Genomic DNA, 19,213 nt, shown 5'->3' on the forward strand with positions numbered 1-19,213 from the left:
AAGTTAAGACAATTCAAACAATGACATTAGGAGTGAGGTCCCTGCTCGCAAGCTTACAAAATGGGGGACACAGTAGGTGAGAAATGCTTGTTAATTCAGGTCTGGCAATTATAATAGGGATTTTCATATAAAGCTGCATGATCCGGTCATCAGCCCGTGTGTTTAAGTGCAATAGACAAGTATCAAGTGCAGTTATCATGTGCATGAAGGGTGTGGAGACAGATGAATAGTAGGGTGCAGATTCAGAATAATATTTGGAAGGAGGGAACAGGGCAAAGTTAGCTTGCTGAGTAGTTGATGTGATAGGCTTCTTTGAAGAGATGGGTTTTCAAAGCGCGCTTGAATAGGTCAGGACTAGGTATCAGTCTGATCGTCTGGGGAAGTGCATTCCAGAGAGCAGGAGCAGCACGAGAGAAGTCTTGGAGACGGAGGTGCGAGGTTCGGATTACGGGGGATGTTAGTCTTAGGTCATTTGTAGAACGGAGGGCACGTGTAGGGCGATAGACAGAGATGAGAGAGGAGATATAAGGCGGTGCAGAACAGTGGAGAGCTTTGTGGGTGAGAGAGATGAGTTTATACTGGACCCTGTAGCGAATAGGTAGCCAGTGTAATGACTGGCACAAGATGGAGGCATCGGTGAAGCGGCTGGACAGAAATATGACCCTGGCTGCCGCATTCAAGATGGATTGGAGAGGAGGAAGTTTGGTAAGAGGGAGACCGATCAGAAGAGAGTTGCAGTAGTCCAGACGAGAATGAATAAGAGCGACAGTAAGAGTCTTAGCAGTTTCAAAGGTGAGAAAAGGTCGGATTCTGGAGATGTTTTTAAGATGCAGGTGACAAGAGCGACTGAGTGATCGGATGTACGGAGTAAAGGAAAGTTCAGTGTCGAATATGACCCCAAGACAGCGGGCATGCTGCTTGGGAGTTATGGTTGAACCCTCCAGGCTCTATTACATGACCACCAGATGTCCCTCATTTGCATATATGTATCAGTAAGTCCAGGTCGGTAACTTTTTGACAGTTAGAGTGATCAATGAGTGGAACAGGCTGCCACGAGAAGTGGTGAGTTCTCCTTCAATGGAAGTCTTCAAACAGAGGCTGGACAGACATCTGACTGGGATGATTTAGCGAATCCTGCTTTGAGCAGGGGGTTGGACCAGATGGCCCAGGAGGTCCCTTCCAACTCTACGATTCTATGATTCTATGATTCTATGACCCGGAAGCGGTCAGGGCAGTCTTCCGAGGAGGGGATTACAAAAAGGAAAATGGTCAGATAGAAAAATGTGGGCACCCTGCATGGTTAATACCTACTAGCACCCCCTTTTTCAAGTATCACAGCTAGTAAATGCTTTTTGCAGTCAGCCAAGAGTCTTTCAATTCTTATTTGAGTGCTTTTCATCCACTCTTCCAGTTCTGTGAGATTCCTGGGTCGCCTTGCATGCTCTGCTATTTTGAAGTCTAGCCACAGATTTTCAATGATGATCAGGTCAGGGGACTGTGAGGGCCATTGCAAAGCATTCAGTTTGCGCCTTTTGAGGTCGTCTATTGTGGATTTTGATGTGCGTTTAGAATCATTATCCATTTATAGAAGCCATCCTCTTTTCAACTCCAGCAATTTTTTTTTTTTTTTTTTTTTACAGATGGCGTTGTGTTTCCATCAAGAATGGATTCAATGAAATATCAACAAATTCTTCAATCTACATGTAAAACGTTCCCTGTGATATTGGCTGCAACACAACCCCAAAGATTGACTGATCCACCCCCCATGCTTAATGGTTGGCGAGATGTTCTTTTCCTGAAATTCTGTGCCCTTTTTACTCCAAACGTACCTTTGATCATTGTGGCCAGCATTCTATGTTAATCTCATTAGTCCACAGGACTTGTTTTCAAAATACATCAGATTTATTTAAAGGTTCTTTGGCATACTTCCGACCCAGAGTTTTATGGTGAGGATACAGGAGATTTTCTTCTGATGACTCTTCCAGGAAGGCTATATTTGTGCAGGTGTCTCTGAACAATGTATCACAACTCCAGAGTCTGCTAAATCTTTCTGAAAATCTTTCGCAGTCAAGTAGGGGTTCCGATATGCCTCTCTTGCAATCCTACGAAGAGCTCTCATTGAAATTTTGCTTGGTCTCCCAGACCTTATCTTGACCTTCACAGTTCCTGGTAACTACCAATTTTTAATTGAATTTCAAACTGAGGAAAGGGCAACTTGAAAGTGCTTTTCTATCGCCTTATGGCCTTCTCCTGCTTTGCGGGCCTTCACCATTTTTATTTTCAGAGTGCTAGGCAGCTGCTTAGAAGATCCCATGGCTGCTGTTTTTTGTCACAAGTTTAGAGGAGGCTGCGTTTTCATAAAGCTGAGAAATTTGCATCACCTTGCCTTTCGTAACAATGATAGTGAACAAGCCATAACCCTAACAGGATAACTAAGGTCTGAAACCTTGGTCAAAGTTATCTGAGCACACAAAGCTCCAAGGGTGCTCAAACTTTGCATTAGTGCATTTTCCTGGTTATAAGTTTTAAAAAGTAAAATATATATTTTTTTGCCTAAAACAGAAAGGAAGTGTGTCATCTTTAACCTTAGGTCTTTTACATATTTCATCTCCAACTTGCTACACTGTTCACAACAGTAATTTTGACCAGTGGTGCCCAAACTTTTACACGCTACTGTATGCCTATGAGACTGTCAGTTTGGGTGAGTAGACCCAGTGGCGGCCCGGCCTTTGAGGATCTGTATACAGACTGCGAATCAAGGATGTCCAATTTCAGATTTAAAATAGCTTGTCAAGGACTTTTACATTGATGGCCTATCTTTAGGGAGCAGTCAGAATGACGCATAAAATCGGACCCAGATCAGAACGCAGTGAAAAGACTGGCCGGCGGTTTTACTGACCCAAGCCTGATAGCTTTATACATTTTTATACAACCATCACGATCGGGTCGGTAGAGCCGCCAAGCCAGTCCGTGCGCAGTGCTCCGATCTTGGTTCGATTTATGAGGCCGTCTGAGAGCGCCTAAGGCTATGTGCACACGCTGCGGTTTTTGCTGCGGTTCCGCTGCGGTTTTGGCCCTGCGGAACCGCATCAGTTCCGCAGACATGGTACTTTACCATGTTAGCCTATGGGTTTTCAAAACCGCAGTGCTCACGCTGCGGTTTTTTCCACGCGGTTTTGCTGCGTTTTTTTTTCCGCAGCATGTCAATTATTTCTGCGGAATCTGCTGCGGTTTCACACCTTTAACATAGTAGAGGTGTGAAACCGCAGGGCAAAACCGCAGGTCACTTTACCTGCGGTTTTACCTGCGGTTCCGCGGGAAAAAACCCGCAGGTGAATCTGCAGTGTGTGCACATAGCCTTAGTTAGGTTAAGTCATCAATATCTGATTGCTGGGGAAGCAGCGCCTGGCAACTCCGCCAATCAGCTATTCTAATTAATAGGGGACAGATGTGCAGTACAGCACCGGGGACAGCTGATCGGCGAGAGTCCAGGTGTCGCGCACTCAACGATCTTACATTGATTGCCTATTTTTAGGATAGATCATCAATATCTAAGTCCAGGACAACCCCTTTAATGTTAAATATGCACTACAAAGAAAGGACAGACATTTTTCTCTCCTCGCGATCAGGATCTTGAAATGTATGGGTATAATATAAAAGATAATAGTTTTAGGAATATCGGCTGAAAATGATCAATTTCCTAATGATGCAAAACAGTGATAGAGCATAAAGTAGACCTGTCAGCAGATTTCACAATACAAGCTGCATTTATTAAATAGACCATAGAGGCTGGTGTATTTACTGTGAAAATCCAAGTACGGTAAGTATTCTGTATACTCCCGATATTAAAAATTTGCTCATGAGTAAAAAAGTGTATCCAGTCTCTACTGATCCAGCCTGACTGCCGCTTGTAATGAGCAGCGTGGGTGGAAATTAAGATAAACTTTCCATAGATTATTCAAGGAACTCCACCAGCCTCATCAGGTCCAAGATCTATTTAAATGTATGCAGTTTACATTGCGAGAGATCTGATGACAGATCCTCTTTGATTGACCTTATCCGCCCACTTTGCAGCAGCCGCGGTTGTGTGGGAGCATCCTGTCTTCAGAGCCTTGATGCCTTGTAAAGTGATGTATCGGCAGGACAGTAAAACTACGGCGCTGTTAGGAGGGCAGACACCTTTACGGTATAACAACACGTAGCAGAATGATGTAGAACTTCTCATACGGAACCCATGCACTTGCTGCAGAACTATTCGCATTCAGTATGGAACGAATCTACCAGAAATCAGAGGTGTGACTACACCCGGATACATTCTCTCCACAGCCGAGGAGCTACCATGCCGAAAACAAAAGAAAATAAAGACGTATATCCTCAGTGGTCACAACACCCGCAGAGCAGGTTTTCACATGCGACAGACCATATACACTTATAGTCACCGCGTCATTCTGGTATTTTCTCACAGGCTTTGTGTCGACTGAAACTGTTCTTTTGGAGGTGTTACAAGAAGTTGTCTGTTTCGCAGCAGACGAGTATTCCTCCATATGGTGCTGGGTACTGCACCTTATTGTGGCGGCACGCGCTCTCTTCGGGGGGCATTGGTTTTAGAGTAGAATAACTCATGAAACCTCAAGCACAAGATTGTACATCCCGAGCCCGTCGACAGGGTTGTCATAAAGGCTCGTACAACCGCGATCTCGTACTAAGCAGCAAAATATATTTTATATACAAATATGATGTAGCGGTTTAACAGACGTGTTCTAGAGATTGTGGAGGAGCCGGATCCGGTCCACAGGGTACATCAGTAATTTGTGTCTACTGAACAAGATCCCAGAAAACCCATCTCCTACCACCTAGCATCCACTTCTTGGTGCACTGTCATATGTAGGCCACGATGTTGCGCCAGGGTGGCTAATCAAGAGTCTTCTCTACTAGAGAGTCACTGCCAGACTCCTTTCTCCGAGAGCAGAGGCTCGGTAGTCCAAAATTGGACATGCTAGATCTCCATCTCCCCCGACATTATCATATGGGGTTATCGCATACACATTAGACTGTTGGCATAGTCTGCCGATATTAGGCCTACTTTAGTCTAAAGGTGGATGGGGAGAGCCTAAAAACTATTCTTGGGGGGGAAAAAAAAGTGGAGCTCCAAAGGTTGGACAGATCTTATTACCATCTCACAAGATCTCCATGCACATGACATGCAAGCTGCCCTGCAGACGTACAGCGACGGCGTCGAATCACCGATGCATCATCATGGTCAAAAAAATAATATCAACATAGAACAGAATGAAGGCAGAAAACCGCTCCAAAATGAGAATGATGACAAAAAGAAGGAAAGTCTGCTCATTCAAGACATCGTGGACAGCTACTACTTGGGGTATAGAGGTCAACCTGTGTTAAAGGGCTCTTAATTCATGGCCAAAAAACAAATTTATTCCAATATTCTTTTATTACCAAAAATTTCCGGCGACTTTACCATTTAGTTTACGGGCTACCAAGTTTGAGTTTGGACGAGAATATTTTTGACTAATCAAAAGAAGAGCTGCGGAAGCGGAAAGCTAGGAGGCGAAATGCGGAGCTCCCGTAGAGTCATGGTCAATCTACAGAATCGGGTCACGTTCACTTATCGGTTTCCATTCTTACATCCATGTAACACTTGGTTGTTTTTCCCCCTCATCTCATCCATTTTGACACGGTTTAGCATTGGAATTGGAAACACACAGATTCTCAGGTTGAGTAAATGCACCTCTTCCTACTTGCTGAAATACTTTGCACCGCTGTGAAAGATCTGAGGAGCTAATAAACTTGGGAGTTGGATCTCCGCAGAACTAAGTAATATTCCCCGAGCTTTCAGAGTTATCGGTGTCATAGACCTGGGGGGCAGACGCTGAAATTCGCATAGGAGTGCCACTTGTGCACCTGGTGGATGAAAGTCTCGGACAAAAGGCGTGATGAGAGGACGCGGGGAACTCTCACCATTACGTGACCCTTCCTCTGTCAGGACTCACCGTTACCTTTAGGCCATGAGTCTTCAAAGGCAAAGTAACCAATATCCTGTGTGAAACTTAAGCTGCGAGCCACATACAGCCCAAAATAAAAAGGGCAAGGCAGTCAGCGAGCTTTCTAGGGTTACTGTACTACAACTCCCAGCATCTTTCGGAAAATTGAGTTTTATTTACATAAAATGGGGAAAATCGATCAGAGCCTGACATTTTTGTGAGATAACACCACCACCACCACCACCACCACCACGTCATCCACACGAAGTACAGGAAGAGGACGGCATTGCAAGAAAAGAGGAGGCATCGGACCAAGCCTAGCGACACGCATCGGAACCAACAGGTGTTTTTACTTTAGTTGCAGGCCACATTGGGGGCACATATACAGCACACTAAAATGCTGTATGTGAGGGCTGAAAGGTAGTGGTCTTATCTCATATGGGACTAACCAGGAGACAAGTTCCCTTTAGGAAATTTTGCAATATTTGTTAACCAAGAAGAAAAACATAACCACTATATAGTAGTATTGGTTGGAGGGGGGTCCTGGTTTTGACACACCTACTGTTCGATCAAATAAAGGGGCAAAGGACGAGCACAGCTTACCCTGGAACGTGAGCGATGTACAGACCTACAGGCTCACCTTCTGGATAAGCCGGGCTCGTCTGAACCTTTCTTTGACCGAGGAAGATGGTGGAGTTGTCGAGCTCTTCGGCTCCTTCTTTTGAGCGAGCAGCGCTAGGTCTGAAGACCTGGACACCCACGGATAACGAAACTACTGAAAGGAGCCACAACGTAAAGCCACCCATAGCTTGTCGTGTACGATAACATGACGTACTCATTATAGGTCTGGGAAACATCAACCAGCAGGACCTAAATGCAAGAGAGAGCATGGAACGACAGGTGGACCGGTCTCAGAGGGGCAAGGCGTGGCGGAGGGCTTAAGTCACCGAACCAGAGACGCTATTGGGAGGTATTCCAGCGTAAACATGCGAAACACTGGGTGGGAGTCCCAACCTCCAGCCCTACTGACTACAGAAGGATCGGAGGTCTATGAATCTGAAGATGGCTATAAAGGTCCAAACCGGGATGTTCTCTAGCACTATTGGTAAGTAGGATAAAACTTCTCTCTTAAGAAATACATTGGGTACAGTAGTACAATGCAGGATGTGCTGTAAATGTTTTCATAAGAATTTGGGAAAGTTATGAAATGTCCTATAAATAATGTCTGTTCTGTTCCTGGTCTGAGGATCTGAGCTTTTAGTGGAGATGAATCTGTGCTGCACTTTATGTCCATGCTCAGTAGTGAGGCCGGGCTGTGGAGGCAGAGTCGGAGGTTTGGCTTTTAGCGACTCCACAGCCCTGAGTCTTAAACGGAAGCATGCAGCATATCAGCAAGTCCACCCGTGTCTCTTGACATTGGTGGACAATCATGAATGAAAACTTTTCAATTCCCGACTGGCCCACCACACTGCGAAAGGGGTGTTACAGCAGAAACAAACCCCCCCCAGTTCCACCAGAATGACCCCAAATACCAGAGATACCAAATTCTCTGGCCAAAAGAAAAAAAAATTCTAAACTAAAATTTTGCATGTCTGCAACACAAAAAAGGGGATGAAATCCCTCGCCCGGCCTCGTCCAGAGCGAATTGATTATTCAGTAGAGGAGACGTGATCCACAGCCCCAGACAGCTGACATAATGTTTTCCTGCACTGACAGATGGGCTACTATTCCAGGGGCGGGATGGATCGGCACATTCACGTCAAATCAGAACTCGCCCCAAAAATCATTAATCAGAATTTAGGCAAAGAAAGAAGTAGTTTTGGCCGGTGACCCCGCTGTGCAGAGAACTGCGTGCACTCATCAGTGTGGGGGATTCATGGGACGCAGGCTCCTCTTAGGGTTAATTCACACCCTTCAGTTTTTGATGCAATTTTCCCAAAATCAAACATGTAAATGCGCTCCCTGGAGATCTGCTGGAGGTCAGCCGTGCGCAGCTCGATGGATCAGAAGTGACTGCTCGACTACAATAAGTGTCACACAACAGAAAAATAATACGAGACACTTCCACGTAAGAGGAGGACGCCATGCGTGTCATTATCAGTGCAAATCACACGCAGAGGTCATTAGAAACCGAAGCCCCGGCCCCATAACTCAATAACACGTCTCAGCACTCGGCAGACACAAAGCAGATGCACTACAAGTCCCAGTGTTTTCCTACACGCACCAGCTAATCCACAGATAATAGAGGATGCCCCTCGTGTGACCCGGGACACAATGGAGGCTTCACCTATTCAATACGCAAAAGACTGAATGAGCGAGGAGCTTTCCAGCCTCCCACCATCTGCTGTCACCAGTGTGGCCATTATCCAGTCCTGCAGAGCAAACATGTGACAAAGCGAGAACCCGGCACACAGGGCAGCACTACCTGTACTAGGACGGGCGCAGGCTGCACACAGCAGGGAGAAGCAGCACTACCTGTACTAGGACGGGCGCAGGCTGCACACAGCAGGGAGAGGCAGCACTACCTGTACTAGGACGGGCACAGGCTGCACACAGCAGGGAGAGGCAGCACTACCTGTACTAGGACGGGCGCAGGCTGCACACAGCAGGGAGAGGCAGCACTACCTGTACTAGGACGGGCGCAGGCTGCACACAGCAGGGAGAGGCAGCACTATCTGTACTAGGACGGGCGCAGGCTGCACACAGCAGTAAGAGGCAGCCCTACCTGTACTAGGACAGGCGCAGGCTGCACACAGCAGGGAGAGACAGCACTACCTGTACTAGGACGGGCGCAGGCTGCCCACTGCAGGGAGAGGCAGCACTACCTGTACTAGGACAGGCGCAGGCTGCACACAGCAGGGAGAGGCAGCACCACCTGTACTAGGACGGGCGCAGGCTGCACACAGCAGGGAGAGGCAGCACTACCTGTACTAGGACGGGCGCAGGCTGCACACAGCAGGGAGAGGCAGCACCACCTGTACTAGGACGGGCGCAGGCTGCACACATCAGGGAGAAGCAGCACCACCTATACTAGGACGGGCGCAGGCTGCACACAGCAGGGAGAGGCAGCACTACCTGTACTAGGACGGGCGCAGGCTGCACACAGCAGGGAGAGGCAGCACTACCTGTACTAGGACAGGCGCAGGCTGCACACAGCAGTAAGAGGTAGCACTACCTGTACTAGGACGAGCGCAGGCTGCACACAGCAGGGAGAGGCAGCACTACCTGTACTAGGACGAGCGCAGGCTGCACACAGCAGGGAGAGGCAGCACTACCTGTACTAGGACGAGCGCAGGCTGCACACAGAGCACGGAGAGGCAGCACTACCTGTACTAGGACAGGCGCAGGCTGCACACAGCAGGGATAGGCAGCCCCACCTATACTAGGACGGGCGCAGGCTGCACACAGCAGGGAGAGGCAGCACTACCTGTACTAGGACATGCGCAGGCTGCACACAGCAGGGAGAGGCAGCACTACCTGTACTAGGACGGGCGCAGGCTGCACACAGCAGGGATAGGCAGCCCCACCTATACTAGGACGGGCACAGGCTGCACACAGCAGGGAGAGGCAGCACTACCTGTACTAGGACGGGCGCAGGCTGCACACAGCAGGGAGAGGCAGCACTACCTGTACTAGGACGGGCGCAGGCTGCACACAGCAGGGAGAGGCAGCACTACCTGTACTAGGACGGGCGCAGGCTGCACACAGCAGTAAGAGGCAGCCCTACCTGTACTAGGACAGGCGCAGGCTGCACACAGCAGGGAGAGACAGCACTACCTGTACTAGGACGGGCGCAGGCTGCACACAGCAGGGAGAGGCAGCACTACCTGTACTAGGACAGGCGCAGGCTGCACACAGCAGGGAGAGGCAGCACCACCTGTACTAGGACGGGCGCAGGCTGCACACAGCAGGGAGAGGCAGCACTACCTGTACTAGGACGGGCGCAGGCTGCACACAGCAGGGAGAGGCAGCACCACCTGTACTAGGACGGGCGCAGGCTGCACACATCAGGGAGAGGCAGCACCACCTATACTAGGACGGGCGCAGGCTGCACACAGCAGGGAGAGGCAGCACTACCTGTACTAGGACGGGCGCAGGCTGCACACAGCAGGGAGAGGCAGCACTACCTGTACTAGGACAGGCGCAGGCTGCACACAGCAGTAAGAGGTAGCACTACCTGTACTAGGACGAGCGCAGGCTGCACACAGCAGGGAGAGGCAGCACTACCTGTACTAGGACGAGCGCAGGCTGCACACAGCAGGGAGAGGCAGCACTACCTGTACTAGGACGAGCGCAGGCTGCACACAGAGCACGGAGAGGCAGCACTACCTGTACTAGGACAGGCGCAGGCTGCACACAGCAGGGATAGGCAGCCCCACCTATACTAGGACGGGCGCAGGCTGCACACAGCAGGGAGAGGCAGCACTACCTGTACTAGGACATGCGCAGGCTGCACACAGCAGGGAGAGGCAGCACTACCTGTACTAGGACGGGCGCAGGCTGCACACAGCAGGGATAGGCAGCCCCACCTATACTAGGACGGGCGCAGGCTGCACACAGCAGTAAGAGGCAGCACTACCTGTACTAGGACGAGCGCAGGCTGCACACAGCAGGGAGAGGCAGCACTACCTGTACTAGGATGGGCACAGGCTGCACACAGCAGACAGAGGCAGCACTACCTATACTAGGATGGGCACAGGCTGCACACAGCAGTAAGAGGCAGCACTACCTGTACTAGGACGAGCGCAGGCTGCACACAGCAGTAAGAAGCAGCACTACCTGTACTAGGACAGGCGCAGGCTGCACACAGCAGGGAGAGGCAGCACTATCTGTACTAGGACGGGCGCAGGCTGCACACAGCAGTAGGAGGCAGCACTACCTGTACTAGGATGGGCGCAGGCTGCACACAGCAGTAAGAGGCAGCACTACCTGTACTAGGACAGGCGCAGGCTGCACACAGCAGTAAGAGGTAGCACTACCTGTACTAGGACGGGAGCAGGCTGTACACAGCAGTAAGAGGCAGCACTACCTGTACTAGGACGGGAGCAGGCTGTACACAGCAGTAAGAGGCAGCACTACCTGTACTAGGACAGGCGCAGGCTGCACACAGCAGGGAGAGGCAGCACTACCTGTACTAGGACAGGCGCAGGCTGCACACAGCAGTAAGAAGCAGCACTACCTGTACTAGGACAGGCGCAGGCTGCACACAGCAGGGAGAGGCAGCACTACCTGTACTAGGACGGGCGCAGGCTGCACAGGGCAGGGAGAGGCAGCACTATCTGTACTAGGACGGGCGCAGGCTGCACACAGCAGTAGGAGGCAGCACTACCTGTACTAGGACGGGCGCAGGCTGCACACAGCAGGAAGAGGAAGCACTACCTGTACTAGGACGGGTGCAGGCTGCACACAGGAGTAAGAGGCAGCAATACCTGTACTAGGATGAGCGCAGGCTGCACACAGCAGGGATAGGCAGCACTACCTGTACTAGGACGGACACAGGCTGCACACAGCAGTAAGAGGCAGCACTACCTGTACTAGGACGGATGCAGGCTGCACACAGCAGTAAGAGGCAGCACTACCTGTACTAGGATGGGCACAGGCTGCACACAGGGCAGTAAGAGGCAGCACTACCTGTACTAGGACGGACGCAGGCTGCACACAGCAGTAAGAGGCAGCACTACCTGTACTAGGATGGGCGCAGGTTGCACACAGCAGTAAGAGGCAGCACTACCTGTACTAGGACGGGCACAGGCTGCACACAGAAGTAAGAGGCAGCACTACCTGTACTAGGATGGGCGCAGGTTGCATACAGCAGTAAGAGGCAGCACTACCTGTACCAGGACATGTGCCCACTGTACACAGGATAGTAAGAGGCAGCCCTACCTGTACTAGGACGGGCGCAGGCTGCACACAGAAGTAAGAGGCAGCACTACCTGTACTAGGATGGGCGCAGGTTGCATACAGCAGTAAGAGGCAGCACTACCTGTACCAGGACATGCGCCCACTGTACACAGGATAGTAAGAGGCAGCCCTACCTGTACTAGGACGGGCGCAGGCTGCACACAGAAGTAAGAGGCAGCACTACCTGTACTAGGATGGGAGCAGGCTGCACACAGTAGTAAGAGGCAGCACTACCTGTACTAGGACGGACGCAGGCTGCACACAGCAGGAAGAGGCAGCACTACCTGTACTAGGACGGACGCAGGCTGCACACAGCAGGGAGAGGCAGCACTACCTGTACTAGGACGGACGCAGGCTGCACACAGCAGGGAGAGGCAGCACTACCTGTACTAGGATGGGCGCAGGCTGCACACAGCAGTAAGAGGCAGCACTACCTGTACTAGGACGGACGCAGACTGCACAGCAGGGAGAGGCAGCACTACCTGTACTAGGATGGGCGCAGGCTGCACACAGCAGGGAGAGGCAGCACTACCTGTACTAGGATGGGAGTAGGCTGCACACAGCAGGGAGAGGCAGCACTACCTGTACTAGGATGGGAGCAGGCTGTACACAGGATAGTAAGAGGCAGCACTACCTATACCAGGACAGGAGCCCACAGTACACAGGACAGTAAGAGGCAGCACTACCTGTACCAGGAAAGGGAGCCACTGTACACAGGACAGTAAGAGGCAGCACTACCTGTACCTGAGTGCTCTTTGCACAATCATTACAAAGTAAATCTGTATCTATTGATTGTCTGGACATTTCCAGTCTCCTTGTACTACTTATTCTAAAAATCGATCATGAGGATAAATATTAATGATGTGAATGCTGTAAGTGACTGCGTTAGTGTCCACGTGCCAAAAACATTGCAAACAGTATTAGATGAGTGCAAGCTCTTTAGCTAACAGAGTAATTTTGATACTTTATATGACCCCAAAATCTCTAATTTCATCCAATTAATGAGAGATTTACCAAAACTGGTGAAAAGGAAAAGCGGAGAAGATGTCCATAAAGAATTTTGGAATCTGAGCGGTTGCCATGGGTAACAGCACTTTTTTGCTGCACCCATTGCCACTTATCTGTGGGATGAGAGACTAATGTGCTTCTCTACAGATGAATCTCTAGGAACATTTCCTGAAAAGGCTTCTAGATATGGACCCAGCTATAACCCCAGGCCATAACTAGCGGACACACCGAGCCCGTGTATTAATGGAGAGCAGGCAGGAAACACTAAACTGCAGGCAATGGGGAAAATATACAGACGGGCAGTTCTCACCAGGATATAGGGTGTCCACACACATTTGATAAACATTGACCAAACTTATGGATATTGGCAGGACCAGTACACCAATTGTGATCCCAGGATGTCCCGACTATCCTTTTACTGCAGTTGTGGAGATGAAAGAAGGATTGGACATGTTGGATGTCGACATGCCTGATCCTTCTATTCTAAGCGAAATCAGCTGCTACTAGAGGGGTCTAAACAAGGGAGGGGGCGCAGACATAGGGCTTCACCTGGTATAAATCAATGAAAATGAAAAAAGTACTCTGAAGTACTCACCCTTTATGGGTTGTGTTCAGACACAACCACTCACATTTTTTGCAGTTGTATAGCTGCTGCAGAGCTCGTGCAGGTGGAAACGTCCACTAAGAATCACAAGTTGAGGATCAAGAAAAGCACTTCTGAGCAACCGTGCTGCTGCAGTGACACGAATTCTTCAGAAATCCATATAAATCTTTCAAATTCTTTATTGAATGTACTACAAAAACTACGCGTTTCGAGGAGACAAACCGCACCTCTTCTTCAGGTTACAGTACAGAGTCATGTACTGTAACCTGAAGAAGAGGTGCGGTTTGTCTCCTCGAAACGCGTAGTTTTTGTAGTACATTCAATAAAGAATTTGAAAGATTTATATGGATTTCTGAAGAATTCGTGTCACTGCAGCAGCACGGTTGCTCAGAAGTGCTTTTCTTGATCCTCAACTTGTGATACTAGAGGGGTCTGCAATTCTTTCTCATCATGGAGCCAAGCACATTTATAGCTGGGGGAGAGGACCACTGTTGGTCTCCTTTACAGAAGTCGTCTTATTGACAATAAGGACCTGTCCAAATGAGAAGACCAGAATGCATCCCCCTCCTCGAGATGATCAGCTGATGGGTGGCAGGAGCGGAGCTGGAGAAAACAGTCTGTTGGCCATGCAATACCGGGACAGCGTCAGTCCTCCAGAACAGTTCCCTGCAGAAGACCCCTTCTGTGGTGTCCATATGCCCCTTACAGAGCACACAGATGGAGTGGTTTGCATTTAAAGGGTTTTTCCATCTTGCACAGAACATACCTTATTTGATCGCTGTAGGTTTTACAGTTGGGACCTCTTGTGATTCTGAGAAAAGGGCTCTGGGACCCCAAATCTAAACTCTGAAGATCCACATCTTTGTGACTGTAGGACTACTGCACTTGAGGCTGCCGAAGAAAGTATAGCGCTCACGTATTTCCGGTAGTCCCATAAACAATGAATGGAGCGGAGGTTGAGAATGTGCACTGCCGCTCCATTAGATGAACCCAGTGGCTCGCCGCACAGCACCCCCAACCCCCCTTACTCCAGTCAATGGCTCGCAGCACAGCCCCACACACACACACACACACACACACACACACACACACACACACACACAGCCAGTGGCTCGCCGCACAGCCCCCCCCCCCCCCCCAACAGCCAATGGCTCGCCGCACAGCCAATGGCTCGCCGCACAGCCCCCCCCCCCCGCACAGCCAATGGCTCGCCGCACAGCCCCCCCCCCGCACAGCCAATGGCTCGCCGCACAGCCCCCCCCCCGCACAGCCAATGGCTCGCCGCACAGCCCCCCCCCCGCACAGCCAATGGCTCGCCGCACAGCCCCCCCCCCGCACAGCCAATGGCTCGCCGCACAACACCCCCCCCGCACAGCCAATGGCTCGCCGCACAACACCCCCCCCCCCGCACAGCCAATGGCTCGCCGCACAACACCCCCCCCCCCCGCACAGCCAATGGCTCGCCGCACAACACCCCCCCCCCCGCACAGCCAATGGCTCGCCGCACAACACCCCCCCCCCCGCACAGCCAATGGCTCGCCGCACAACACCCCCCCCCCACAGCCAATGGCTCGAAGCACAGCACCCCCCCCACAGCCAATGGCTCGAAGCACAGCACCCCCCCCCCCCCCACAGCCAATGGCTCGAAGCACAGCACCCCCCCCCACAGCCAATGGCTCGAAGCACAGCAAACCCCTCCCCCCCCCCCAGCAAATGGCTCGCGGAAAAGCTCCCCCCCACAGCCAATGGCTCGCCCCACAGCCCATGGCCCGCTAGGGGTGCAAGCAGTGGGACCTTGGAGATCAGATAACTTAATATTTTGGAATGTACATGGGGGTAGTATAAGGAAGGCAGAAGCTGCACGTATTTCTATATATGAAGCAAAAAGGATTAAAGGCAGATAAATATTAGGCAAAATCTGTGTAAAAGTTAAAAAGGATTCTCTAAAGGGCGAAATCCACGCGTACAAGGTGAATAGTTCTCAGCCCCAGCGTTGGAATGAACCCGATGAGAAGAAGCAGCGATGGCCGCCTGATCCTGATGTTAATGTTAGGATTAAACACAGGCCCCAAGGCTATAACTAAAACAATAGCTAGACCTGCACAGAGGGGGCGGGAGAGACCCCAGACAGCTCAGGAGAGGGTACGACACCACATCGGGGCACTGCAGCGGCCAAGGGCATCTCCTACAGGCCACCTTAGTTACTATCCCTAAGAGGGTTTTTTTCTTAAAGGGGATGTCCATAACTGTCTAAAGTAAAAAATCCATAAATGCTTGGACTTAGAAATGAGATATGCTTCAATCCTTGATGTTAGTCATTGCTCCCAGGATCGGAAGGGTCAGCGCATCCCACCATCAATAAACTAGATTTACACATCCTGTATGTAGTATAATCGTCTATATACACCGCTGTCCTGGACCTGCACCGCTACAAGTATACACAGGCTGTGCAGTATGTCCCAGACCTGCACAGCTACAAGTATACACAGGCTGTGCAGTATGTCCCGGCCCTGCAGCGCTACAAGTATACACAGGCTGTGCAGTATGTCCCGGCCCTGCAGCGCTACAAGTATACACAGGCAGTGCAGTATGTCCCGGACCTGCACCGCTACAAGTATACACAGGCTGTGCAGTATGTCCCGGCCCTGCAGCGCTACAAGTATACACAGGCTGTTCAGTATGTCCCGGCCCTGCAGCGCTACAAGTATACACAGGCTGTGCAGTATGTCCCGGCCCTGCAGCGCTACAAGTATACACAGGCAGTGCAGTATGTCCCGGACCTGCACCGCTACAAGTATACACAGGCTGTGCAGTATGTCCCGGCCCTGCAGCGCTACAAGTATACACAGGCTGTTCAGTATGTCCCGGCCCTGCAGCGCTACAAGTATACACAGGCTGTGCAGTATGTCCCGGCCCTGCAGCGCTACAAGTATACACAGGCAGTGCAGTATGTCCCGGACCTGCACCGCTACAAGTATACACAGGCTGTGCAGTATGTCCCGGCCCTGCAGCGCTACAAGTATACACAGGCTGTGCAGTATGTCCCGGCCCTGCAGCGCTACAAGTATACACAGGCTGTGCAGTATGTCCCGGCCCTGCAGCGCTACAAGTATACACAGGCTGTGCAGTATGTCCCGGCCCTGCACCGCTACAAGTATACACAGGCTGTGCAGTATGTCCCGGCCCTGCACCGCTACAAGTATACACAGGCTGTGCAGTATGTCCCGGCCCTGCACCGCTACAAGTATACACAGGCTGTGCAGTATGTCCCGGCCCTGCACCGCTACAAGTATACACAGGCTGTGCAGTATGTCCCGGCCCTGCACCGCTACAAGTATACACAGGCTGTGCAGTATGTCCCGGCCCTGCACCGCTACAAGTATACACAGGCTGTGCAGTATGTCCCGGACCTGCACCGCTACAAGTATACACAGGTTGTGCAGTATGTCCCGCACCTGCACCGCAGTATGGCATTGGCTCCTAGTGAAGGGGACAACGCTGCCATAACCTTACTACGGCGCTCGGCTGGTGTGTGCGCACGCTGTCCGTTTTTTTTCACTGACCTGCAGATTTTAACAGGCGAGTTATTTTTTGTAGAAACTCAATCTGCAAAAAAAAATAAACCCCCAAAAAAGACAGACATGTATGTGAAGGGTCAGATGGACTAGAACGGGTACTTGGTCTATATGGCGAAGACACAGAGCGCTACAAGAAAACATGTGCGTCCGGAAGAAATAGAGTCGAATTCACACAGATCTGATTGTGACATCCTATTTTTCCTTGCACTTTGTGTTTCCCCTATGGAGAAGTCATTAAAACCATCCAGCCTACAGCACGGCCATGTTCACACACAGCGCCAATCTGCACGTTTGCTGCAGTTCTCCAAACCAAAATTTACAATACCATTCTTGTCTTTCTGATTGTCGCATTTCTTTGCTGCGCTTTCCCCATTATTTGATTTTTTTTATTCTCTTAGTACAGAAATGCTTCGATTCTGCACTTAACACTTACGTTCCTTTTTTTCCCCCCATAGAAGCTTATAGGGGAAAAAAATAAAACGCAACAAAAACCACCTAGGTGGACGGCTGCTTTAGAAGATGTGCACACAAGGGCTTTTTTAATGCAGTTCCGCCTGGAAACGGACTAAAAAAGTGTTATAAAGAAAAGCCAAAAAAGAGTGAGCGTGTGAACGGCGTCCAAGACTCGCTGCGCACACGTTCCGTCTTTTATCGACTTCAGGCTTTGAAATTCATAAAGTGGCTGAAGCGTACGACCGCTCATCGCCACGGTGGCTTCTGCCGCTACGTTATATACGGAATTAAAAAAAGATATAGATATAAAAATATAAATAATTTCGTAGTATTGAAATTCCACAGTGGGAGCATCCTGGGGGGGAATGTGCCCTTGGGTACTGTGTATGGTCGGCTATAGGATGCACATGCCAGCACTGGTGTGGGTGCCCACCTCACGGCCATGGCAGGGGGCTGAGGATTAACCCTCAGGATGCCGGGAGCATCCTCCCAGCAGTGTGTGTGGGCGGGTGGAGCAGCAGTGGCCGCACTGTAAAGATGTGCTGCTTTCCCTTCCCGGCTCTTTTATTCCTTAGCACCGGGTAATGCGGAAGGACACATAATTAGAAGGCGGAGGGATACCGTGCCGCGATAAACATACCCACACGTTCGGTTCCTCACAGCTCAGGCGCAGCGCTCGCTCCTCTTCTCCTCCTCGTTGCCGCTATGAGCGGAGGTAGCTACGCATGCGCACTGATGGTAACAACCACCTCCCCCCTCTTCTCAACAGTGTGATAAGAGCAGTTTGCGCAGGCGCGAAAGAGGAGGCGTGGTCTAGGCCGCGTCACAGGTTGCTAGGGAGATTGGTCGCTGCAGGAAGCGGCGGCGCTGGCTTCACTCCAATGGCGGCGGCGCCGGGAGGAAGGGAAGACCACCGAAATCATCAGTCGCCCCCAGCTCGGGACTTGTACTGTTACAACCGCTACAGAGCCGCAAGACATTGTTCAGACTTTTGCGGTTTTTTTCTCCTTTTATTCTTCCGAAACTCAGAACTTTTATTGTTTTCCGTCTATTTTCTCCACACAAGAGCTTATTTTTTTTGGCAGTTTTGAGCGACCCCGTTCACAGGCTCAGAGTTCATTTTATCTTAGTAAATAAAAGATTCAGAAATTTGTAAAAAAAAAAAAATAATAATTGTTTTGTCTCCATTTTCGAAGAGCGGTGGCATCATTATTTTCCCTTGAGGGAGCCGTGCGAGGAGGCGATTTCTTTTTCTTTACGTTTTGTAGTTACATTTTTTTTCATCTCTTCTATTGCATTATTTGTGGGGGAGAAGGCGCAGCGGCCTTAACAAAATATATTTATGGGGTTTTTTTGCAAACCTTTGTTCCTTTTCATTTTCCGTGCTGCTGCGGGATGTAGAGATGGGAGGATGGAGTCACAGCCCCCGGTCCAGCAGCCGCGCCAGTAATTGGGCATCGCCGGATGGGAGATCTGTAAATGAGACAGCGTCAGCATGAACATTTCATTATGCTGCGCCCCATGGGAAAAGGAACATCAAGATCTCTGGATATACCGGTGATTGTCGCTAAATTAGAAAATCATCGAAAAGTTCATTTATTTCAGTTCTTCAATACAAAAAGTGAAACTTCTGTGTTATATAGAGTCACTAGCTGAAGAGCCCAGCG

General features: G+C 50.3%; 1 protein-coding gene across 4 annotated transcripts in view; it reads right to left on the reverse strand.

Annotated features, from left to right (window-relative positions):
- Positions 1-18,340, reverse strand: part of CYRIA (CYFIP related Rac1 interactor A) — a 75,297-nt gene extending 56,957 nt beyond the window's left edge. For 2 of the 4 annotated variants that reach the window (XM_073568259.1, XM_073568262.1), the window contains exon 1: positions 18,187-18,340. The gene's annotated coding sequence lies outside the window, so the exon portion shown is untranslated. The remainder of the gene's footprint in view (positions 1-18,186) is intronic. The other 2 variants (XM_073568263.1, XM_073568261.1) reach the window with 2 other exon arrangements.
- Between the last annotated feature and the right edge of the window lie 873 nt (positions 18,341-19,213).

This window comes from Dendrobates tinctorius, unplaced genomic scaffold (assembly GCF_039654945.1).
Source record: "Dendrobates tinctorius isolate UK_male_01 unplaced genomic scaffold, ASM3965494v1 ptg000021l, whole genome shotgun sequence".
NCBI lineage: Eukaryota > Metazoa > Chordata > Amphibia > Anura > Dendrobatidae > Dendrobates > Dendrobates tinctorius.